At 36.8% G+C, this 24191-nt stretch overlaps 1 long non-coding RNA gene across 1 annotated transcript; it reads left to right on the top strand.

Moving 5' to 3' along the window:
* The first annotated feature begins 3066 nt into the window (after positions 1 to 3066).
* Positions 3067 to 7936, top strand: LOC122005684. The gene is made up of 3 exons (XR_006118461.1): positions 3067 to 3344; positions 5444 to 5496; positions 7707 to 7936. It is a non-coding gene; the product is annotated as an uncharacterized LOC122005684 (long non-coding RNA).
* The last annotated feature ends 16255 nt before the right edge of the window (positions 7937 to 24191 follow it).

The raw sequence follows: 24191 nt of genomic DNA on the forward strand, positions 1-24191 counted from the left end.
TCCTTCGCTATTTATGAGCATGATTAGCTATACATGTTAGCTTTTCAGTTAGTTGTTTTCTTTGCTATTTATGAGCATGAGTAGCTTTACATGTTAGTACTCAGTTTTAGCATGTTTTTATTTATATACATGCATATCGAGTTTTGTGAGTAGATAGCGCTCACTAAGCTTTATGCTTATAGACTGCATTTCCTCCTACTGCAGATAAAGGAAAAGCTAAAGTATAAGGAAGAAGGCGACAAGGAGATGCTGTGACGGTGTGTGATGTGTGGACTATGGAGATCCTTGAGACTTAGCTAAAGAACTCACTTAGTTTAAGATTTGTTATGTTTCCTTTTCTTTTCTCCTTAATGCTATGATGAAGTTGAGATTGTAATTGAGTTTATTTCCGCATTTGTAGTTTGATACCTCCTATTGTTGGAGTGATATGGTTGTTTGCCATTGCTAGAGTAGTTTCATATTTTTATTGTGCTATTATACTGCGTGGTTGTGAAATTATATGTTCCAGCCGCCTGTGGCTGAGTATACATGTTATGTATCCCAGTTTGGGGTCACCGGTACAGGGGAGACTTTGCCGAAATTTTTCGGTAGAGTTTCTATGTGATTTTTAATCATACCGGTTAAGTAGAGTTAGTAGTCAAGTAGCGGTGATCCTTAGAGTGTAGTAGTAGTAAGAAGGGTGGTCGTTACAGTTGGTATCAGAGCAGTTCCCATTCTCCAGCATCACACACATCAGCATCAGCCTTGCCGTCTTCCAAGTAAGAATACCTCTACTCTATTTATGTTTCTTGCTTTCATGTTTAGGAATAATTATAGCATGTTTATGTGTGATAGCCTCTAACATATTTATAGTAGCTAGTTAAACGTGATTAGATTAGTTATGTGCCTTCATGTCTTTAGAAATGGCACGAGGACGCCCAAGCACCACCATCGAGCCCCAAAGAAGAGGCGGTTGGTGCCTCCCGGACCTTCAGATTAGTGGCTCGATTCTGAATAGAGCAGGAGATAGCCACCTTAAAGGCTAATCAGAAGAAACTCACCCCGGAACCTAACCTAGCGACCCCAAAGATTCATAGAGGTTCCACCATCCGACCAGCAGGTAGCTCCGAAGCGAGAGAGGCTTACCGATCCAGGTGGCGAATCAAGCCGAGAACTTCTCGGGCACCAACCGTGGGATGCTCAAGCTGGTTCAAAACACCGAGAGCACGATGGAGCTTCGGACCGCCGAGAGAAGGTGAAGTGTGCCTCCTTCGGCCTGGATGCACGTATGTGGTGGGAGAGAGTCGAGCGAGCGCCCAATGAATCAGATGACTTGAGAAAGAATTCTTCGAGGAGTTCTTTCACACGCGGGTCACAAACCGCCACTACGACGAGTTCACGGAGTTTCGCGAGCAACCTTTCAATTGAGGAAGCCAAGAAATTCAACAGGGTTGGCTCGTCATGCCCGAGCTAGTCGGCCAGAAGGAACGAATCCGGTTGATGCTCAAGACGCCGAGGCCGAGATAGCAGTGAACGTGGCCGGTGGCATACATAGGCCACAAACCACGGAGGAGTTAGTGAGCAGTGCCTTGACCACGAGCATTATCAGAACAGCAGAAGCAAGACTCCTCGAGTCCAAAGGCCAAGGAAACTCTCACACTCAAAAACAGCAAGGCCACAGCTCTAACTGGAAAGAGAACTCCAACAGAAGCGCAAATCGGGGAGTGATCCAAAAGGAGGACCATCTAGCAAGCGACCCAGTTATCCAAAGTGTGCTACTTGTGGGAAATTCCACCTGGGGTCTGTCGCAAGGGCACACGAGGATGCTTTGAATGTGGACAAGAAGGGCACATGGCCAGGACAAGACCGGTCTCCCTCACCACAGCAGATTCAGTATGCAGGCCAGCCAGCTCAGTTATATCAGATGCAGTCCGCTCTAGAAGGTCCACCTATCGGCCAGGGCAGATTAGAAGCCCCTCAGCGATGGCGAATGCGAGGATCTACTCACTCACTAGAGAGGACGTAGTCAATGCCTCGACAGTTGTCACGGGTCGTATTAGCATTTTTCAGTATAGTGCACTGTCTTATTCGATACTGGGCAACCCATTCTTATATAGCCAGGGCATTTGCCGAAAAGTTAGCAATACCCTCCGGAGGTACTCAGTAGTCAGTTTTGATAACATTACCTTCGGGAGAAGTTATGGCATCCACGCACTGGTTCAGGAATGACTGACTACGATGTCATATTTGGAATGAACTTCCTGATCGGATACGGTGCCTCCATAGAGTGCCGTAAACAGAAAGTCGTATTCCAACCTGAAGCAGAAGCACAGTTTGAGTACATCGGAGAACCCAAGAGAAAAAGGGCAAGTTAAGTCCTCGATACGTAGGACCCTACCCCGATCACAGAGAGAATTGGGAAGGTAGCTTACAAGCTAGACTTACCTCAAGATATGTCAGCAATACACAATGTATTTCATGTCTCCATGCTAAAGAAGTGTATTCACGACCTTAGCCAAGTGATTCAGCCTCAGACAGTGTAGATCCAAGAGGATCTTAGCTATGCGAGCAGACACAGATAGTGAACAGAGCAAACAAGAGACTAGGAAACAGAGAAGTGTCATTAGTAAAAGTCATCTGGTAGAACCAGAAGCACGAGAAAGTTACTAGGGGAGCGTGGAGACGCATGAGACAGAAATATATTTAGAATTATTCTAAGTTCGAGGACGAACTTTTTATAAGGGAGGGAGAATTGTAACGACCCAATTTTCCCTATTTCGAGTTCTAAAAGCCCTTACAAATATTTAGAAATGTCATAGAAATATTCTAGAGATTTTTAGAAATTTTTAGAGTATTTTTATGCAATTTTTGGAGTTCGTCTGGTATTTTTACCAAGGAGAATAAGTTTTAAAAATAAACTAAAATAAAGAAAAAAAAAATAAGTTTGTAGAGGCTGGGGTTCGAACCCAGCTCCTCGGCCCAAGCAGAATCCGGCCCAGCCAGCTGAGCTACACGGACTTTGTCAATCCAATATGGAGAAAATTGATATTAAAGCATAGTTGTGATTAAAGCCGAGTATAAGAAAGGGAGTTAGGTTTTGATTTTCCAAAAACCAAAACAATTCCTCCCGAAAACCCCTCTTCGCTCTTCTCCCTCGCGACGGCGCAACCTCGGCGGAAAACCTAGAGACAGCTAGGTCTTGAGATCCCGGCGCCGGCGAAGCTTCCCTCCGGCTAGTCTTCATCCACGGTGGTTGTCTCGAAGAAGAGAAGCTCGGGAACACAAAGGGTTGCCGAGAGGATCCGCCCGAACCCTAAAAAGTTTCCCCTTTCCTTCTTCTCGGTAGTAAGTGCAAGAAGCTCTAGGTGAGTTGCTTCTCACCTGCAGTAGGAGTTGTTCCGAACTTCGATTTATCTTCATGGTTTTCGGATTTTAGGTTGTGGAGATTTGTGGATTTTGTTCCTTCTTGATTCGGTTCTGTTCCTTTCCGTTAGTGCTATGCAAGTGAATGAACTTTGATCCTTCTTCTTGATCCGAATCCTAGCATCAGTTGGCAAACTGTTCCTTTTAAATTTTCAGTTGTGCTTAGGTTTACTTCCATCCGAACCCTAACTTTTAGTTGGAGATTAGTTTTTTTTAGCTTCAGTTTTCAAGTTTCTTATTTCCAGTTCAGCAGATTGTAATCTCTCTTTATTCTAGCATGTTGTTAGATTTTCCAGCCCTAGTATTAAGCCTTCAGTTTTAGTTTAGCTTTTAGTGCTATTCTACATGTGTTCCAGATTCCTTGATTTAGCATTTCAGTTTCGCCTTTAGTTTAGATTGTTGGTTCCATTAGTTTTCTGCCGTGAGTCTTACAGGAAGAATATGCATGATTAAGTTTGGTTTTTGGATGCCCTAACTAATGTTTCGAGCATGAACAGTTTTAAGCTTAAGGTTGAGTTTTAGTTCCTTCCTTTGTATTCGGATTTTTCCTATGGCTTCCAGATCATGCTTTATAGAATAGGGTAGCTAGGGACCTATTTGCTTGATGCTTATGTTCTGTTATAGCATGCTTAAAGGTATTTATTTGCTTGATGCTTATGTTCTGTTATAGCATGCATGTCCTGAATTTAGTCTTGTACATGTGTAGATTGATATTTCATTTATATCATTGAAACAAGCATTATAAAGGTTTTAATTCCAGCATGTATTAGTTTTGTTTTGTGCTATTTGCTGGATATGAATAAGCATGCTTTTATTAGCAAATGCAGAACTTAGTTGAGTTCCTTTCATTGTTGTTTAGTATTTCCTGATGAAGCACGATATACTGTTAATTCCATGCAGCAATGATTCCTTTATTTTCTAGATTCTATTGCATGCCTAGTAGTTGAATTGGTTTTACTTTCACAGCATGCTTAAGTTGTTCTAGTTTCCTATTTGCTATTGGAATAACATGAGCAGTTCTATTTTTATAGCATGCAGATTTTATAAGTAAAGTATGCAGATTTTGATAGGCTTAATATGCAGATTTATGTTAAGCTTTGTATACAGATTTTCAGTACGTAGGGTGTGTTCTAGTGCACACCAGGTGCTTGATAAAATGCTTAGCTCAATATAATGCTACAGTAGACATTTTAATAGCTTAGTTAATGCAGTAGAAGCATTTAAAACCACTTATTTAGTCTTGCTTCAGCTTATATGGGACTACGGTCCAATGGGTGGGCTCCCACAGTCGCCTCTAGGTTCAGATAACCTAGTTCTAGGTTCAGATAACCTAGTAAAAGCAAGATAAGAAAATTAGCTATGAAATCAGTATTTTATTTTCAGCAGTGGCACTGTACTGGATTAGATATCCATTGGGTTGGGCTCCCACAGTCGTCCCTAGGTTTAGATAACCTAGTAAACCCTACTAGACTCGGAACTTGCAATCCCGGGTTTAGTTAGGGATGCGCGCACAGCAAGTACAGTTGCCGGGCCCATCAGCAGCATGATTATTATTTTGATCTATTATGTAAATAGTTTTCAAACTTCACAAATTAGTTATGTGAATACAAGTTAGACTCAGTTTAGCATTAATTAGTTCAGCTAATGTATCAGTTCAGTTTCTTATTGATACACATGATAGTTCTATGATTAGCTTTACATGTTAGCTTTTCAGTTAGTTTCTTCGCTGTTTATGAGCATGATTAGTTGTACATGTTTAGTATTTCAGTTAGTATGTTTCCTTTGCTATTTATGAGCATGATTAGCTATACATGTTTAGTATTTCAGTTAGCATGATTCCTTCGCTATTTATGAGCATGATTAGCTATACATGTTAGCTTTTCAGTTAGTTGTTTTCTTTGCTATTTATGAGCATGAGTAGCTTTACATGTTAGTACTCAGTTTTAGCATGTTTTTATTTATATACATGCATATCGAGTTTTGTGAGTAGATAGCGCTCACTAAGCTTTATGCTTATAGACTGCATTTCCTCCTACTGCAGATAAAGGAAAAGCTAAAGTATAAGGAAGAAGGCGACAAGGAGATGCTGTGACGGTGTGTGATGTGTGGACTATGGAGATCCTTGAGACTTAGCTAAAGAACTCACTTAGTTTAAGATTTGTTATGTTTCCTTTTCTTTTCTCCTTAATGCTATGATGAAGTTGAGATTGTAATTGAGTTTATTTCCGCATTTGTAGTTTGATACCTCCTATTGTTGGAGTGATATGGTTGTTTGCCATTGCTAGAGTAGTTTCATATTTTTATTGTGCTATTATACTGCGTGGTTGTGAAATTATATGTTCCAGCCGCCTGTGGCTGAGTATACATGTTATGTATCCCAGTTTGGGGTCACCGGTACCGGGGAGACTCTGCCGAAATTTTTCGGTAGAGTTTCTATGTGATTTTTAATCATACCGGTTAAGTAGAGTTAGTAGTCAAGTAGCGGTGATCCTTAGAGTGTAGTAGTAGTAAGAAGGGTGGTCGTTACAGTAGCTATCAAGTTCTTGTTTTTTTTCCTGTTGTTATCTGTGATGTATGCTGGAAGGAGTTGGTGTTGAGGTCGTTGCCGTGAGCCTCAAAAGGGAATGGAGAAGGGAAAGGTCGTATAGGTTAGGGAATTAGTTTTCTTTTTCCTTGCTTTTGGAACCTGCTGTAACTGGTTATGTTGTTAGGGAATTAGTCTTCTTTTCCTTGCTTTTGGAACCTGCTGTAACCGATTATGTTGTTAGGGAATTAGTCTACTTTTTCCTTGCTTTTGGAACCTGCTGTAACCGATTATGTTGTTAGGGAATTAGTCTTCTTTTCCTTGCTTTTGGAACTTGCTGTAACCGATTATGTTGTTAGGGAATTAGTCTACTTTTTCCTTGCTTTTGGAACCTGCTGTAACCGATTATGTTGTTAGGGAATTAGTCTTCTTTTCCTTGCTTTGGAACCTACTGTAACAGATTCAGCCCTATTGTTTGGTTTCCTTGTAGTTTAACAAGCCTGCACAGTTTGGTGATTTGGAAGTTCAGTTTCAAAATCTGGTTGTAAATTCCGGATATGAACAGCCCTTACAAGTGCAGATTTAGTTTTGTCTTTTACCTTTAGCAAAGGCAGATACAGATTCGGGTTCCTTTCATGTGTACAAGTCCTTAGCTGCTTCTTTCAAGAGTAGTTACATAAAATAAACTATATGCTGATTTACAGTACAGCTCCCCCACATGTCCGCATGCTTCAGCTGAAAATTGTCTTAATAAATATGCTTACGGAATTTATGCTGTAGGTGTTGGACTTTATTCTCACTCTCTACCTTGCGTGTTAGCTTCTAGATTGATTCATTCAAGTGTACAGATTTAAGTCTCTTTATTCTAACATGTGGTTTAGGTATACTTCCTTGTTACCATTCATTCTAGGATACAGATTTGAGTTCCTTTATGCAGATTTAGTATGCAGATTTAATTAATTCTAGTTTTAGTTTCCTTGCCACCTTAGGCGCATGAACAGCTAATATGTAGTTTTCAGCCTTAGATTTCAATAAATCTGTTTAGAGGTTTATGAGGAGTTATAAGTAAGAAAAGACCAAGGTCTTAAATTTGATCCTAAATTCCAGAAGTTTAGGATTAAAAGCACACTAAGTGTTTGAATAAATGCCAAGGCATTTTGTTATAAGAGAATTAAAGAATAACAAGTATAAGGAAGTTATAGTTAAAAAGAAAATAAGTATTTTACTTTTATTGGCATGTACCGGACACAAGGTCCATTGGGTGGGCTCCTAGATCGCCCCTAGGCACAAGATCGCCTAGAAGTACCTTAGTAGTTTCGGGATTAGCTACCTCGACTCATATTAAGGATGCGTGCAAATTGGTACAATGCCGGGCCCAAGAGAAGTTGATTATTATTTTAAAGTAATAAAGTATAAGTTTTGAAACAAATGAAATAAGCTCCCTTTATGCTTAGAGTAAGCAAGTTTAGTTTCTTTTAATTTGAAGCATGCAGTATTAGTTTTATTTGTTTCTTAGTTAGTTATTTAGCATGATTAGCTTTATCTTCCAGGATATAGTTTTATCCTTGTATAGCATGATTAGCTATTAGAATTACATGAGTAGATTCCTTAGCTTTCTTTTGCTATTAGATTAACATGAGCAGCTATGTTTATGTTTTATTTTCTTTTAGAGCATACAGTTTCTAGTTCTTCTTGTATACATGCATATTCGTGTTTTTGTGAGTTAGATAGCGCTTACTAAGCAAATTTTGCTTATAGATTGCATTTCCTCTTACTGCAGATAAAGGAAAGGAAAAGATTTAGCAAGGAAGGCGACAAGGTGGTGCGGATGGTGTGTGATGCCAGAACTGTGGGAGAGATCTGGGGAATTGAGTCGTACTTTATGGTTTATATCATTTGAGATTGTATTTTATATTTCATGTTTTAATGAGTTTATTCACGTTTTAGATTGCATGCTGTGATGAGGTTCTATGTAATAAGTAGATATTATAGTTTTTGACTCTTATTAAACTGCATGGGTGTTTGATACATGTTCCAGCCGCCTGTGGCTGAAGTATATATTTTATGTATCTCAGTTTATGGTCACCGGTGTAGGGGAGACTCTGTCGAAATTTTTCGGTAAGGACTCCTCGTGGTTTCGATCATACCGGTTAAGTAGAGTTAGTAGTTAAGTAACGGTCATCCTTAGAGAGTAGTATAGTATAGTAAGAAGGGTGGTCGTTACAAAGGGGTCCGAGGCCGTGTGAACCTACACGACCGTGTCACCTTGGCCTAGAGGAAGGGGTCTGAGGCCATGTGAACCCACACGGCCATGTGGGGGCCACACCCTGCTCTACTAAAGGGGTTGTTCTCACCTTTGTACTCATCCTTGGGTTAGGGTTCTCTTCCATTGCTTGAAGAGGGGTCCTCCCCTTTTTAAGGAGACCCTAGATCTTCCCTCTTTGCCAATCTAATTACTTCCACACTGATAAATTCATCATAAAGTATTAGATAAGAAAATACATCAACACCAAGATCTAACACCCTCCATGCATTAGCAAGTTCCAAGATCTTCTTCCACTATTCCGTCACACACAACCACAAAACACCGCTCCTACTGCCTCCTCTTACTCGAGCTTTCCTTTACCTTTATCTGCAATATAAGGAAATGCAAATCTATAAGCGGATGCTTAGTAAGTACCATCTACTCACAAAACAAGCATTATAAAGGGAACATGCTTTTCAAAACTGCTTAGGGAAAACACAAAACTTGCACTTGACAGTAATTCATGCTAAAATGCATAATTCAGAAATATGTACATGACATGCATTTTTAAATAGGTTTATCATGTAAAACATCAACTTAAAACCATGCTAGTAATGTAAACATGTAATGGAAACATGCCATACTATAGAATTCATCAATGCTACACTTTATAACTTCAGTTCTCAAAATTAGGAAGGCTTCCACTAAGACAAACAATGAGTTTTGAAAACTTTATATTACATAACTAGTGAAAATAATAATAACCTTGCTTGGGCCCGACATTGTACCACTTTGCACGCATCTTTAATAAGATCCGAGGTAGCTAATCCTGAACCTATTAAAATACTATTAGGTGATCTAGGGCTTAGGGGTGATCTAGGAGCCCACCCATGGACCTTGTGTCCAGTACATGCCACTTTAAAGTAAATTCCTTTCTTTTAAATATTGCTTTCTTATACTCGCACTTACTTGTCATTTAAACAAGCACCTTATGTGTGCTTAATCCCCCACTCTTATAGGGAAGTACTTTTGCTTTCTTATACTCACACTTACTTGTCATTTAAACAAGCACCTTATGTGCGCTTAATCCCCCTACTTATAAGGAAGCACTTTAGGGCACTTGAATATGCTTCTTAGCCCCAAAACTAAATGGGAAGCAATTCAAAATACTCCAAACATGCTCTTAATCCCAAAACTTTAGAGGGCCTCTTACAATCATAACATGTATCTTCTTTAACATGCATAAAACATATCACAACATGTATCTTTTTTAACATGTATAAAACAAATCATAACTTGCATCATCGAAGCAACCCATACTGCAGGTGAGTAGTACTTACATCCTTTCGCTATATCTTACTATTATAGGGTGTAGGAAAGACAATCCTCTCTTGTATGCCTTAATCTCCAAGTCACCTTCACGCGCGTACTAATCCTTGTGAAACTCTCCTCTTAGATTCTCCTCTTGAAGAACTTAGAAACTTGGAACCCTACGGTTCTTGGCCGAAAACTAAAAAGAAAGGGGAAGAGGAAATTTCGGCTAGGGAGGAGAAGAGGAAATGAAAAGTTAGGTTTTGGTCTCTTCCATTCCCTTTTATAATATGTGGAAGTTGAAGCATCTCTTCACACATAATCAACATATAATGAATAGTTTCCTATTTCCAATGTAATGCTTTACCACCACCCTAATGACTACTTAAACCCATCTTAGATCAATGGTCTAGGGTTCAAATCCTAGCCCAGGTCATTTATGCATATATTTTTATTTTTTTCTCTTCTTCTATTTTTTTTTGCTCTTTTGGAAGAGAGAAAATTTAAGGGTGTTACATAGAATTTATCCGCCAAGGATAAAACTTTATTCTCGAGTAATAGCAAGGGGAAGGTGCTTTCCATATGCTAGAAGGCGCCTTCCATGAGACATTGAAGGCGCCTTCCACAAGGCATACTAGACTAGTCTTCTTCGTGTGGGTGATGCTCCGGCTAACCGAAGTTGAGCTCATCCGAATCCAACTCCAACCTTCTCCTCAAGTAGCCTTCTTCCACGGCTTCTCGTCCCTCGGACTGCTGCGCGCGTCCTTCTCTTGTTCACCGGTGCAGTCTTTTGTAGTACCTCATCCTTCGGATGCACCAAGCCCGTTCACTCCCTTCCCATGCCATCATTCTCATTGGCTACATCTTCTGCTCAATTTCTTATGTTCCTAAGCTGTTCCACACTTAGACACAAGGATCAAATATCGAAAGGACCTAACTTAACTTGATTGATAACATCCAAACTAACCCAGAGTACTTACAATCTCTCCTTTTGATGTGAATCAACCCAAGTTAAGTTAGGATTAAACTATATAAAATAACATAGTAAATTGTGATTTATAAAAAAGGTTTAATGAAATAAAATGAATTAAGTAAGTACAAGGATAAATATAAAAATTATCCTATCCCCTTAACTTTTACCTATTTTTCTCCCTTTGATCACATAAAAGAAACTCGAGAAAAATATGAAAAATAGTGATAAAAATTTGAGAAATTGTCTTGGGTTTATTAAAGGAATATCTAGTAAAATAATATTTTTTAGAAATTATTTTCAAACATATTCAAATTTTACCGATTAATCTTCTATTTTGACGAAAATAATGTTAAAAATTACTTCTCAATTATTAAAAATTCTGAAAAATTAAGTCAAACTCAAATAGAAAATCTCAGATCAGTATAAAAATTTTCACAAGAAATATTTTATACTTTAACATAAATAAATCAATTGAGTATAGTAACCTATTTTTATAAAACTAATATTTAAAAATATATTTTTATGTCTAAAAATTTTGCTAATTATCTTGGATATGTAAAATAGATAGTTTAATGAAAAAAAATAAATAAATAAAGTTTCCAAATTTCTATTTTATTAAATTTTTAATATTAAAAATTAACTTTTTAGAAAATAATTCATAATAATTCAAATAATACTCAAAAAATGTCAAAATTTTTTATTAAGATTGATAACTCCATATTTTATCAGAAAAAATAAAAATTTTCAAAAATATATCTGCAGAATATTTTAAATTTTGAAATTGCTATTTTTGTTAATAAATTTATAGAAAATAACTTAATGATAAAAAAATCTCAAAAATATTTTTTGATTGAGAATATTATATATTATCTCAATAAATAAATAAATTTTTACAAAATAGATCTGCAAAATATTTTTAAATTTTAATATTATGAAATTTGAAAAAAATAAAAATAAATAATATAATAGTCAAAAAATTTTGAGATAATTTTGTATTAGTAGATTAAATCATCGGATTGTATAGTAAAAATTTTAAACTTGAAATAAGAAGAGTAGGCTTCTTAATAATTTGTTTAAACAATGTGGAAGATAAAACATATTAAATTTTTAAAGCATGCATAAGATTAATTTAGATTATATTAAGCATGATTTGGGAATCCAATATAAATTTTTTCCTACTCAATTAATCAGGAATTTTGTTGGAACATAATTTCTAGGGAGTCTTCTAATTTGACCGCTATGGTTCCTGATATACTAGTTGATTTTACTATAGTTTCAAAATTTTTATTTTTGGTAAGCGTTTGAATTTAAACATGCATAATCATTTTCTAGTTTCTCTATTTGTGCTTTGAGTTTTTCATTTTCTATTCTCAGATTATCATATATTATTAAGGGGCATGAATTAGCTAAGTTTATTTTTTATCTTAGCATTTTTCATTTTCTAGTTTTACTATATTATTAGATAACATTTTGATAAATTCAAAAGATTGTTCAGGAAGTAATGCACGTACCTCACTTACCTTATGATGTGATGCCCCCTTCATCATAACTTTCTTATGAAGATCCTCCCCCATCATTGATGCTCATCTCTGAGCTACTTTCATCTTCTCCTTGGTGGTCTGCTAATAAGGCTAGTTCGGCATATTCTTCAACTTCTAATTTTGATGACGATGATTCGTCCCACGTCGCCTTCAGGGTTTTGAGCTTCAATTTTGTTGGTCTCTTGCCCTTGTTCTTCAGTTTAGGGTAGTCATCCTTGATGTCCCCTTCTTTCTTGCAATTGTAGCATCAGATCTTCCTTTTGCTCTAAGAATGTTTCTTAGCCTGTTCCTTATTAAATTTATTAGATTTAATAAACTTACTGAATTTCTTACCATTAGGGTTGCTTCGTCTTCATTGATTGACGCTTTAGAGCCTAGATCATCTGTTCTTACCTTTAGGGCAACGTTCTGACTAGGCTTCTTTTTCAATTATGTACATCTAGATTCATAAAGTTCTAAAGTGGAAAATAAACTCTCTAAAAAACTTACCTATATATCTTTTGAAATATAATAGGAGTCTACTATAGACGTTAATTCTTGTGTCCTAAGGAAAGCATTTAATGCATATCTTAAAGAATCTCAGTTTGTTTCCTGTTCTCCAGAACAAATCTTATTTTACAAGCTTGGCTTTGGGTGCACCTTCATGTAACTCCAAGAACTTCTCCTAAAGTGTCTTTGCTGATTCGCAGGAGTTGATTTAGCTGACTTAATTACTACGGAGGTAACACGCTCAGTGGATGAAATTTGGCTCATCCATTTTCTACGAAGTTCGCTTGCTCCTTCTTGGTCCAGAGATACTCACCTTTTTCTTCTCCTTATTGGTCTTTGGGGGCCACAAAATAATATTTAATTATCAATAGAATTTAAAAATTATTTTAAAAAAATACCTCCATGCACTTTTTCCATAACATAAATTCTCCCTCGAACTTCTGTGAGTAGATGCTCAGTCCGGCTATCATCTCGATACTTCAGTCGACGGTTAGTGTTTCTAAGATATTCTGGCTCCGATATCACTTGTTGAAATAGTGGGGTCGGCAAGAGAGGGTGAATTGCCTACAAAATAAATAACCTCTTCTTGTTCTTTTGATTTGGTTAGTAGAACAATTAAAATAGCAATAATAAAACTGAACTAAACAACTTTAAAAAAATTAAGAGACTAGAGTTTTACTTGGTTACAACCTAGGTGGTTATTAATCAAAGGTAGTGAAAGACACTAAAAGATCTCCTTCGTTGCAAGCAGAGAAGCCTCTTGCAATAGTTGAAAATGTCAAGAAAATGCTAGGAAAGTGTTACAAGAGTTGTAGTTGTAGTTGTTGAATATTTCATAGTTCTAGAAGTCTTTTTATAGCCTCTAGAAAATGTTATTTGTAGCTTGAAGGCACCTTCAAAGTAGTACAAGGTGTCTTCCATTAGATAAAGTTTATCCACTAAGGATAAAATTTTACCCTTAGGTAACGGCTGGAAGGTGCCTTCCATGAGGCATTGAAGGCACCTTCCAGCCCATGGAAGGTGCCTTCCACAGGGCAGACCAGACTGACCTTCTTCGCATGGGTGATGCTCAAGCTAACTAGAGTTGAGCTCAACCAAACTCAACTCTGACCTTCTCCTCGAGCAGCCTTCCTCCTCAGCTCCTCATCTCTCAGATCCCCGCGAACATATTTCTCGTCCACCGGTGTACTCTTCCGCAACACCTCGTCCTTGTAATGCTCCGAGCCCGTCGACTCCCTTCCTATGTCATCCTTCTCGCTGGCTACATCTTCCACTCGACTTCTTATATTCCTAAGCTCCTGCATACTTAGACACAAGGCTAAAATATTGATAGGACTTAACTTAACTTGGTTGATCACATCAAAATTAACCCAAGATACTTACATAATCAAGTCAAGGTTTACTAACTTTTTAATAAGCCCAATCATCTTGAACTAATGCTTATGGATCGATGCCCCATCTTGCATACAAGCCATCATGAACTCCTTGATAGTCGTGTGCCTGACTGAATAAGTTTATGCACCATAAACTCTTAGGGTGCATTTGGTTCAAGTTATCATGCATAACGTTCGTTATGTGATTACTTGGTAATCACATAACTAAGGTTATGGGGAATAAAATATAATCCTAATCTTGTTTGGTTCAAACTAAGTAATGGTATAATCTAACTTAACATTTACTATATTACCCCTGGTCCAATTATATGATTTTTTATTGAATTAAATTAAATTAAATTAAATTATTATTAATTATTATTATAATATTATTAATTAATAAGTTGATAATATATATAATAAATAAATAAAATTGATTTATAATTTTTAAAATTTAAAATAAATTTATATATATTCTAAATATTATTAGATATGTCATTATTATATATATTTTAAATTTATATATATTGATAAGATATGTGATTAAATTTTTTAATTTGCTTCCCTTTTTACTGTGCTTCTCCCTCATGCCCAATTTTTTCATGCCGACATCTTCTTTCTCCCACCGCAACAATGCTGCCTCCTCCGCAAGCCATCGACGTCCCACGAATCAGTTCTGATTGGTACTAAAAAAGCACAGAGTGGTTATGAACCATTTCCACGAAGAGGAAGCAAAAGTGATCGACACTGGAGGGATCAACAACCAGCTGTAGCCCCGATCTCCTCCACGACGTAGTGCCACGCGGCCCCACGATGACTACGACGAGCTTGTGACGAATGGTGTCGCAAAGGCAGTGTCCTCCTCCGTGGCTAGCTCCGATAGGAACCTGACGCTAGATCTGAATTTGCTGTTGCTGGTGATGTCGAGGGCTATGGGTGGAAGGTGGAACATGCCGAAGAAGAATGGCAAAGAGGAGGAGGTGCTCAACCCATTGGCGTTGACAACAAAACACCAAGGTTGTTGACTCCATCGAAAGGTGGCGTGTTTAATCTGCAGAAGGAAGGAACGAAGGAGGAAAGGGAGAGTTAAGAGGAAGTGAAGGCCGTGAGTGCCAGGCGAGGAGAGGAAAGGGCAAGTTGCTGGTCTAGTAGTTTTGCTTCGACGCAGGCATCATCTCCAGCGAAGGGTCCTCTTCTCCCGTGGATGTAGGAGGGCCCGCCTGTTTGTGGTGGGTGGGTAATTTTGGAAAAAATAATATGATAACCCTGGAATCATAGAAAACCTTAGGCTTTCAAGGTTTTCTTATTCCTGGTTGAATTCCCAAATTGCTGACGTGGCGGGAATCACTCATTACCTAAACCAAACAAGATTTTTGTTGATAACCTACCAAGGTTATCAGCGATAACCTTGAACCAAACGCGCCCTTATAGGTGTTTGTGAATATCAATAGCATCCACCATCTCCTCGAACCACCTTTGCAGTTCATTTGACATTGGAACCAACAAATAACATTTTACTTGAAGATTATGGTCCCACCATTTTGAATATGTCCTTTTATTTTTTTCCTTTATGGTTTGATCTAAATTTTGAATCATATTCAAAATGAGGGATTTAATTTAAACATTTGTCTCATTATTTTGAAGATATATTTTATATATGTTTTCCATATTCATGCAACTATGTTATAAAATAACATACATGCATATATTATTATATATCAAATATATCATAATTACATAATCATATTTTAAGGATGAACAATCAGTGTGAGCCATTATATCATCTTTTTGTATTGCATGCATAATATCAAATATTTTATATTAATTATTTAACAATTAAATAATTAATTAATATATGATTTTTGTTAATTCTTTTAATTGACCACAATATTATCAAATCAATTTATCTATAATCAATTTTGGTAAAATAATTATTATAGGTAAAATCACATTTCACCATAATGTTTTTACCAAAAGTAAAATGACATTTTATCTTAAATAATTAAAATTTTATTTTAATTATTTATTTTGTAAGAAAAATAATTTTGATCATATGTAAAATCATAAAAGAAATTTTCATCTTATCAAATCCATTAAGATTTAATTTTCTTACATGGTCAAAACAATTAAAAGCAGATATACTTTTGTTTCAAAATCCATATGACAAACAATTAACTTAACTCTGATAATACTATTGAAATAAATTCAAAATTCATATATCGTGTTTGTACACCCCTATGTGTAGCAAAAAATTTAAATTTTATTTTATGATTTAACAACTAAATCAAAGGAGTGTCCATATTGATTTTTTAAAGCAAACATAAGTATGATCTTTAATCTAAGCATGCATTACAATCTAAACATACAAGTAAGATCTTTAATGCATATCAAAGATAAACTATCAAGTGATTGATTCATCTAATACCAATTTTATCTTTTTATTTAGACATGCAAAAATATATAACTCAACCTACTAGATCATCAAGTATAACCTAAATAAAAATATTAATGTAACCATCAATAAACATATGAATCAAAACATAAGTAAAAACATACCTCCCAAACGACCTTTGTTTGAGGATGACACCAACTATTCCAGGTTTAGCGAAATAACTCTTTGACGTTTGTCTCAAATTTGTGCTTCCTCCATCTAATTGGTCCACGATTGGAGTCACCTTTCCAACACTTAATCCCACTAGAGATTGAGTGTCATTTTTCATTGATGTTGTGCAAAGAAGGGGGCAATACCTCTCAACCTTTTTGAACTGCGGAAGAAGAGGAAGAGAGAAAAGAGATCGCGCGGAACAACAAGACAAAGACGCACAAAAGAGAGCAAACACCAGGAAGGAGAAGAAGAAGAGAAAGAAAAAGAGTTACCGTGGTTCGGCGACTTGCCTACTCCACAAAACGGCCGAAGCTTTATTAGAATTATCTTCTACACAAGAGAATCACATCTAATGATTCTTGTGTTTTCTGATCTCCAATGGGTTTACAATGATCCCTATAAATACTGCTAAACCCCCAGACCCGGTAAAAATGTAACAGAATTTGTTATGAAAAACATAACAAAATTCTGTTATATAAAATCTTAACAGAATTTTATTACGAAAAATCTTAACAGATTTTTCTTCTATGACATCCCTTCATCCAAATATGAGCCACTCGTCAACAATCTCCACCTTGGCGAATATTCACCCCTTCGAAGAATACGAATATCTGGACAAAACTCCATCTGGATCTCTGGGTCTGGGCTTCCTTCCTCTAGCATCTAGAGATATGGATCAAGTTCAAGCAATGCTTAAACTTCTCTGTGGTCACTGGCTTTGTCAGCATATCTGCAGCATTGTCTGCAGTGTGAACCTTCTCAAGTTGAATTTCCCCGGAAGCAATCAACTCTCTGATCTTGTGAAACCTCACATCAATGTGTTTGGTTCTCGCATGATACACCTGATTCTTCGCCAAATAGATAGCACTCTGACTATCGCATAACAACTTGACTCCACCTTGCTGAACACCCAGTTCTCGAACCAACCCTGTAAGCCATAAATTGCTTCAGCTGCTGCCATGTACTCGGATTCCGTAGTAGACAATGCAACAATAGATTGTATCATAGATTTCCAACAAATAGGTCCTCCTGCCACAGTGAATACGTATCCTGTAGTAGACCTCCTGTTATCTAAATCTCCTGCATAGTCTGCATCTACGTACCCAACAACTAAAGGATCTTCCGGTTGTCTACTGAACATGATGCCATAATTAGTTGTATTTCTCAAGTATCTGAAAATCCATTTCACTGCATCCCAATGTGGTCGACCAGGATTTGAGAGAAACTTGCTTACCATACTAACTGCTTGCGCCAAATCTGGTCTCGTGCAAACCATGGCATACATCAGACAACCAACTGCACTGGCATAAGGAACCTTTGACATCTCTTGGATCTCGTCATCCGTCTTTGGACACTGTGTACTGGATAACTTGAAGTGATGCGCCAGGGGTGTGCTCACCGACTTTGCATTCTTCATGTTGAACCTATCCAACACTTTCTCCACATAGCTACGTTGAGACAACCATAATCTCCCTGCAACTCTATTCCTGTGAATCTCCATCCCAAGAATCTTCTTGGCCTCTCTCAAATCTTTCATGTCAAATTCCTTGCTCAGTAGCCTCTTCAATTTGTCAACCTCTCTCATCTTCTTCGCAACAATGAGCATGTCATCTACGTATAGTAGTAAGAAAATCAGTGATTCATCTTCAAGGCCCTTCACATATATGCAGCAGTCATACTCGCATCTCCTATATCCGTTTAGAATCATGTATGAATCAAAACGTTTGTACCATTGCCTAGGAGATTGTTTCAGTCCATAGAGCGATTTCTTTAACTTACAAACCAACTGCTCTTGTCCGGACTGACTAAATCCCTCAGGTTGTGACATAAAAATCTGCTCCTCCAAATTTCCATGAAGAAATGCCGTCTTCACATCCATTTGCTCCAAATACAAATCGTGATGTGCCACCAAAGCTAATACCGCTCTAATTGACGTATGTCTTACCACTGGAGAGAAAATTTCTTCATAGTCAATCCCCTTTCTTTGTGAATACCCCTTTGCTACCAACCGAGCCTTAAACTTCACTTCTTCTCCCTCTGACATTGCTTCTTTCTTCTTGAATATCCACTTGCACCCTATAGCTTTCTCTCCTTCAGGAAGTTCCACTAGATCCCACGTTTAGTTTTTATGCAACGACTCCATCTCCTCTGCCATAGCACCCGTCCACCTGTCCTTCTCAGAGCTATGTATTGCCTCCTGAAAAGATGTAGGGTCTCCGCTACTAGTGGTAAGTGCATAAGATACCAAGTCTTCGAATCCGTATCTAGTGGGTGGTTTTACGACTCGTCTCGTTCTACCACTAGCTATAGTGCGATGCTCCATGTGCTCTGAGCTAGAATCATCGAAGTCATGAGTCTCTAGCTCCACTTGCACAATATCTTTCTCTTTGTTGCTTTGTGGTGTTTCCTTTCCTTCTTCCTGAGTACGTTGTAACATAGCTTTCTCGTCAAACACCACATCTCTGCTGATCACCACCTTGTTTGCCTTAGGATCCCAAAGCTTGAAGCCTTTAACTCCTTTCTGATAGCCCAAAAAAATGCATTGTTTTGACTTTGCATCCAGCTTTGATCTTTCCTCACTAGATATATGCATATAGGCTGGACATCCAAAAACTCGAAGATGAGAGTAATCTACTTGATTTCTTGTCCATACTTCCTCTGATACTTTGCCTTCTAGTGCTGCCCTTGGTGATCTATTAATGAGATAACATGCCATGTTAATCGAAATTCTTTGCAAGCCCTGCATTCAGCCTGAGACATCTTGCCTTCTCAATGATTGTCCTGTTCAACCTTTCCGCTACCCCATTCTGCTGAGGTGTCCTGCGAACCGAGAAGTGCCTCATTATCCCATGCTGCTCACAGAATTCCTGAAACTTTGAATCTGTGTACTCAGTCCCATTATCTGACCTAAGGCATTTGATCTTCCTTCCGGTCTGGTTCTCTACTTCAGTTTTCCACAATTTAAACTTTGCAAAAGTTTCTGACTTGTGACGCATAAAGTATACCCATACCTTTCGTGAGAAATCATCAGTAAAACTCACAAAATACAAGTGCCCTCCACGTGATGCTACACTGGCCGGTCCCCAGAGATCCGTATGTACGTAGTCCAGAATCCCCTCCGTCTTGTTTGTTGCCGTCTTAAATTGCACTTTGCTCTGTTTCCCAAGAACACAGAATTTGCAGAATTCAAGCTTGCACGTTTTGACACCCTTCAACAAATCTCTCTTGTGAAGTTCTAGCATCCCACGTTCACCCATATGCCCTAGCCACATATGCCACAAGACAGTACTATCTGATTCAGACTCCACCGAGGCGACTCCACCTACAACTGTAGTCCCTATCAACTTGTAGATGTTTCCTGCTACCTTTTGTCCTTTCATTACCGTCAGAGCTCCCTTGCTGACTTTCATCACCCCACTCACTGATTTGTAATTACAACCAATACCATCCAGTGTGCCTAGTGAGATCAAGTTCTTCCTTAGCTCTGGTATATATCTGATATCACATAAAGTTCTGATCACACCATCAAACATCTTGATTCTGACATTCCCTATGCCGATAACCTTGCATGATGCATCGTTTCTCATCAACACTGAACCAGAATCCACTGCCCTATAGGTGTCAAACCAATCCTTGTTTGGAGTCATGTGATATGAACATGCAGAGTCTAAAATCCATGCATCCGTCAGCTGCTCCGAACTTGACATAACTGATAGCATATCTCCATCACCGCTTTCTGAATTTTCTTCTTCAACTATGTTTGTAGACTTTGCCGAACTACTTTTGTTCTCTGCAACATATTTCTTTATCTCTGGACAATTTCTCTTGATATGACTTTTACCTCCACATTTGTAGCACGTGATCACCTTCTTCCTTCTCGACTTAGAACGAGTCTTGTTGTTGTTGTCATATCCATGTCGAGATTTGCTCCTACCACGCTCTTGGTTGCTATTTACCACAAGTCCTTCTCCTTGAGAAATTTCATCGCTTGTTTTCTTCCTTTGGTGAAAACCTAGCAACGCACTTGTGATCTCCTCCAATTTGAGAGTTTCCTTACCCCACATCAAAGTAGTAACCAAATTCTCGTACGTAGGAGATGAAGGTAGAGAATTCGACAATATCAGCACCTTGTCTTCGTCTTCGATCTTCACATCAATCCGCTTCAGATCACTTACAATCTGGTTGAATACGTTGATGTGCTGGCTCAGATCGGTTCCTTCTGTCATCTTCAGCCCGAATAATTTCTGCTTGAGATACAGCTTGTTTGTCAATGATTTTGACATGTACCGGCTTTCCAGCTTTTGCCAAACTGTCACCGGTGACTCCTCGTCCATGACATGGTACATCACGTCATCCGTAAGACAAAGCCTGATTGTTGCTACTATCTTCTGATTTCTCCATGCTTTCCGGTTTTCTTTCTCCTAGCGCCTTCACCATGCCTTGTTGCACCAACAAGTCCTTGACCCTTCTCTGCCATAATCCAAAGTTTCCGGTTCCGTCAAACTTCACCATATCAAACTTCGCAGAAGTCGTCCCCGACATGTTGAAGAAATCTGCCAAAAACCTGGAGCTCTGATACCAATTGTTGTGCAAAGAAGGGGGCAATACCTCTCAACCTTTTTGAACCGCGGAAGAAGAGGAAGAGAGAAAAGAGATCGCGCGGAACAACAAGACAAAGACGCACAAAAGAGAGCAAACACCAGGAAGGAGAAGAAGAAGAGAAAGAAAAAGAGTTACCGTGGTTCGGCGACTTGCCTACTCCACAAAACGGCCGAAGCTTTATTAGAATTCTCTTCTACACAAGAGAATCACATCTAATGATTCTTGTGTTTTATGATCTCCAATGGGTTTACAATGATCCCTATAAATACTGCTAAACCCCCCAGACCCGGTAAAAACGTAACAGAATTTGTTATGAAAAACATAACAAAATTTAATTATATAAAATCTTAACAGAATTTTATTACGAAAAATCTTAACAGTTTTTTCTTCTATGACATCCCTTCATCCAAATATGAGCCACTCGTCAACAATTGAGATGGTAGAAGAGTGTTGCTTGAAGACGAGGGATGAATTGCCAAATTTTCCCTTCATAAGGGGCTATCCAAAGAGCCCTCAATAGAGGGGTTGTACCTTCCAAAATTGTAAGGTAGTGGTCGGTAATAATTTTTCTTGAATAGGAGAAGTGATGACAATTGACAAGGAGATTAATCCTTCTCGATGGATGTAGGGATCTTCTATATTCAACCTTTGAAGGGGCTGCAACTTGATGATGGTTGCTGTCAAAATTCTCCAAGGAGAAAGAGAAGAAGTTGCTACCAAAATTCTCCAAGGAGAAAGTGTAGTGTTTGAAACTAATTATTTAATTAAGAGAATTTATTTGATTATTTCAGATTTTATCAAGAATTTATTTATTTAAATAGATAGATTTAGTTAGATTTAATTAATTAAGTTAGCTTAAATTTATGAAATTTTAATTGATTAATTATATTAAGAAAATGGTTGATATAAATATATATAAAATTTATTTAAAATCTAAATGTGTACATAAAAATTATATAACTCATGTGTATAAATTTTTATATAAATTTATAAAGATTTAGTATTTATATAAAAATTTATATAACTTAGTAAGTATATAAAAATTTATATAACCCATGTGTATAAATTTTTATATGACTTAATAAATATATAAAAAAATTTATATAACCCATGTGTATAAATTTTCTTATCAAAAGTTATAAGACTTAGTATCTATATAAAAATTTATGTAAGTATGGATATAAATTTTTATATAAAAATTTACAAGACTTAGTATTTATATAAAAATTTATATGACTTAGTAAATATATAAAAATTTATATAACCCATGTGAATAAATTTTTATATAAATTTATATGACTTAGTAAGTGTATAAAATTTTATATAATCTATGTGTATAAATTTTTATATAAAAATTTATAGGACTTAGTATGCATATAAAAATTTATATAACCATAGATATAGATTTTTATTATGTATAAAATTTATAAAGACTTAGTGTGTATATAAAAATTATTATAACGTATAGATATAAATTTTTATATAAAAATTATACATGACTTAGCATAATAAAAAATTATATGGCTTAGTATAAAAAATTCACATGATTTAGTAATTTTGGTATAAGGAATAGGTCCAATATTTCTTGTAAAATAAGAAAAGAAATATAAAGCCCTAAGCTTCCACCTTCTATAAAACCCTTACCTTTAAAGCCCCATCTTCTCCCAATTCTGTTGGCCATAAGAGCTCCACCCTCCCCATTGTTCTTCCACCAGTTCTAGAGCTCCAACCAAAGGTCAAGAAGAGTGTGTTGATAGCTAAAAATTGAAGGCATGTTCCCTACTTGAATTATGTTTTAGTTGGTTTCTATAATTAGTGAACTTCAAATCCTACAGTTTTATGTTCTTGGTTTTTTGGGAGCATGATACTCTAGTTTAGGTTATTTTCTTAAGCTCCAAATGGTTTGTATAGATGGAGGATTTCAGATTTCATGAGGGGTAGTTTCCTCACTAAATTTTAATGGTTGTCCATCATGTTTTTTTGCTTTACAATTTTGTGTATGTTCTCTACTTGTGTTTACTTTAGCTAGATCTATAATTTGGGCTGGATTTTAGATTCTAAAGGGTTGGTTTTATTCATTGATTTTAGAAGTTATTCATCTTGATGATAACTCCACAATTGCTTCATGTTTTCCATGTGATTGCCATTAGAAGATAGGGAACTTTGCATGCTCAAATTATAGTGTAGGAAATCTAAGTTTCAGATTTATTTAAGGGGGGTTTTATTCACTAATTTTATAGGTTATTCATCTTGATGATAAATACACAATTGCCTCATGTTTTCCATGTGATTACCATTAGAAGATAGAGAGCTTTGCATGCTCAAATTTTAGTGTAGAAATATTAAGTTTCAGATTTTATAGATTCTCAAGCTCCTTTGTTTAGAAGATGATACCATATTAGTTCCTATAATTTGTAGGTTTTGGATTTTATAAATCCTTATGCTCTTTTATATTTTAAGAAGGTGATACCATGTTAGCTCCTATAAATTTGTAGGTTTCAGATTGTATAAGTTCTTAAGCTCTTGTTTTTGAAGATGATACCATGTTACTTCCTACCATTTGCAAGGTTCAGATTTCATAGATTCCTATGCTCTTTTGTGTATTTAGGGGGTAATACCATGTTAGCTCCTAGAACTTGTAAGTTTCAGAATTTTCTTAGTGTGCTTGTGCTTATGCTTGCTTCACATCATGATAGCTTAGTAGGCTATATGTATGATATGAATTTTCATGCTTATGTTTAGGTTTATGATTATGCCATGTCTAAGTTTCTATGCATGCTTATGCGATGTTGATGTACAAGTCTATGCTTAAGCTTATGATATGAATTTTCATGCCTACATTTAGGTTTATGATTATTCCATGTCTAAGTTGCTATGCATGCTCATGCTATGTTGATGTACAAGTCTATGCTTAAGTTTAGGATATGAATTTGCATGCTTACGTTTAGATTTACGATTATGCCATGTCTAGGTTTCTATGTATGCTCATGCTATATTGATGCACAAGTCTATGCTTAAGCTTATGTTATGAATTTGCATGCTTATGTTAAGATTTATGATTATGTCCATGTTTAAGTAGTGATCAAGTATATGTTAAGATTTATGATTATTTCCTTGTTCAAGTAG

Source organism: Zingiber officinale, chromosome 7B (genome assembly GCF_018446385.1).
Source record: "Zingiber officinale cultivar Zhangliang chromosome 7B, Zo_v1.1, whole genome shotgun sequence".
Lineage (NCBI taxonomy): Eukaryota > Viridiplantae > Streptophyta > Magnoliopsida > Zingiberales > Zingiberaceae > Zingiber > Zingiber officinale.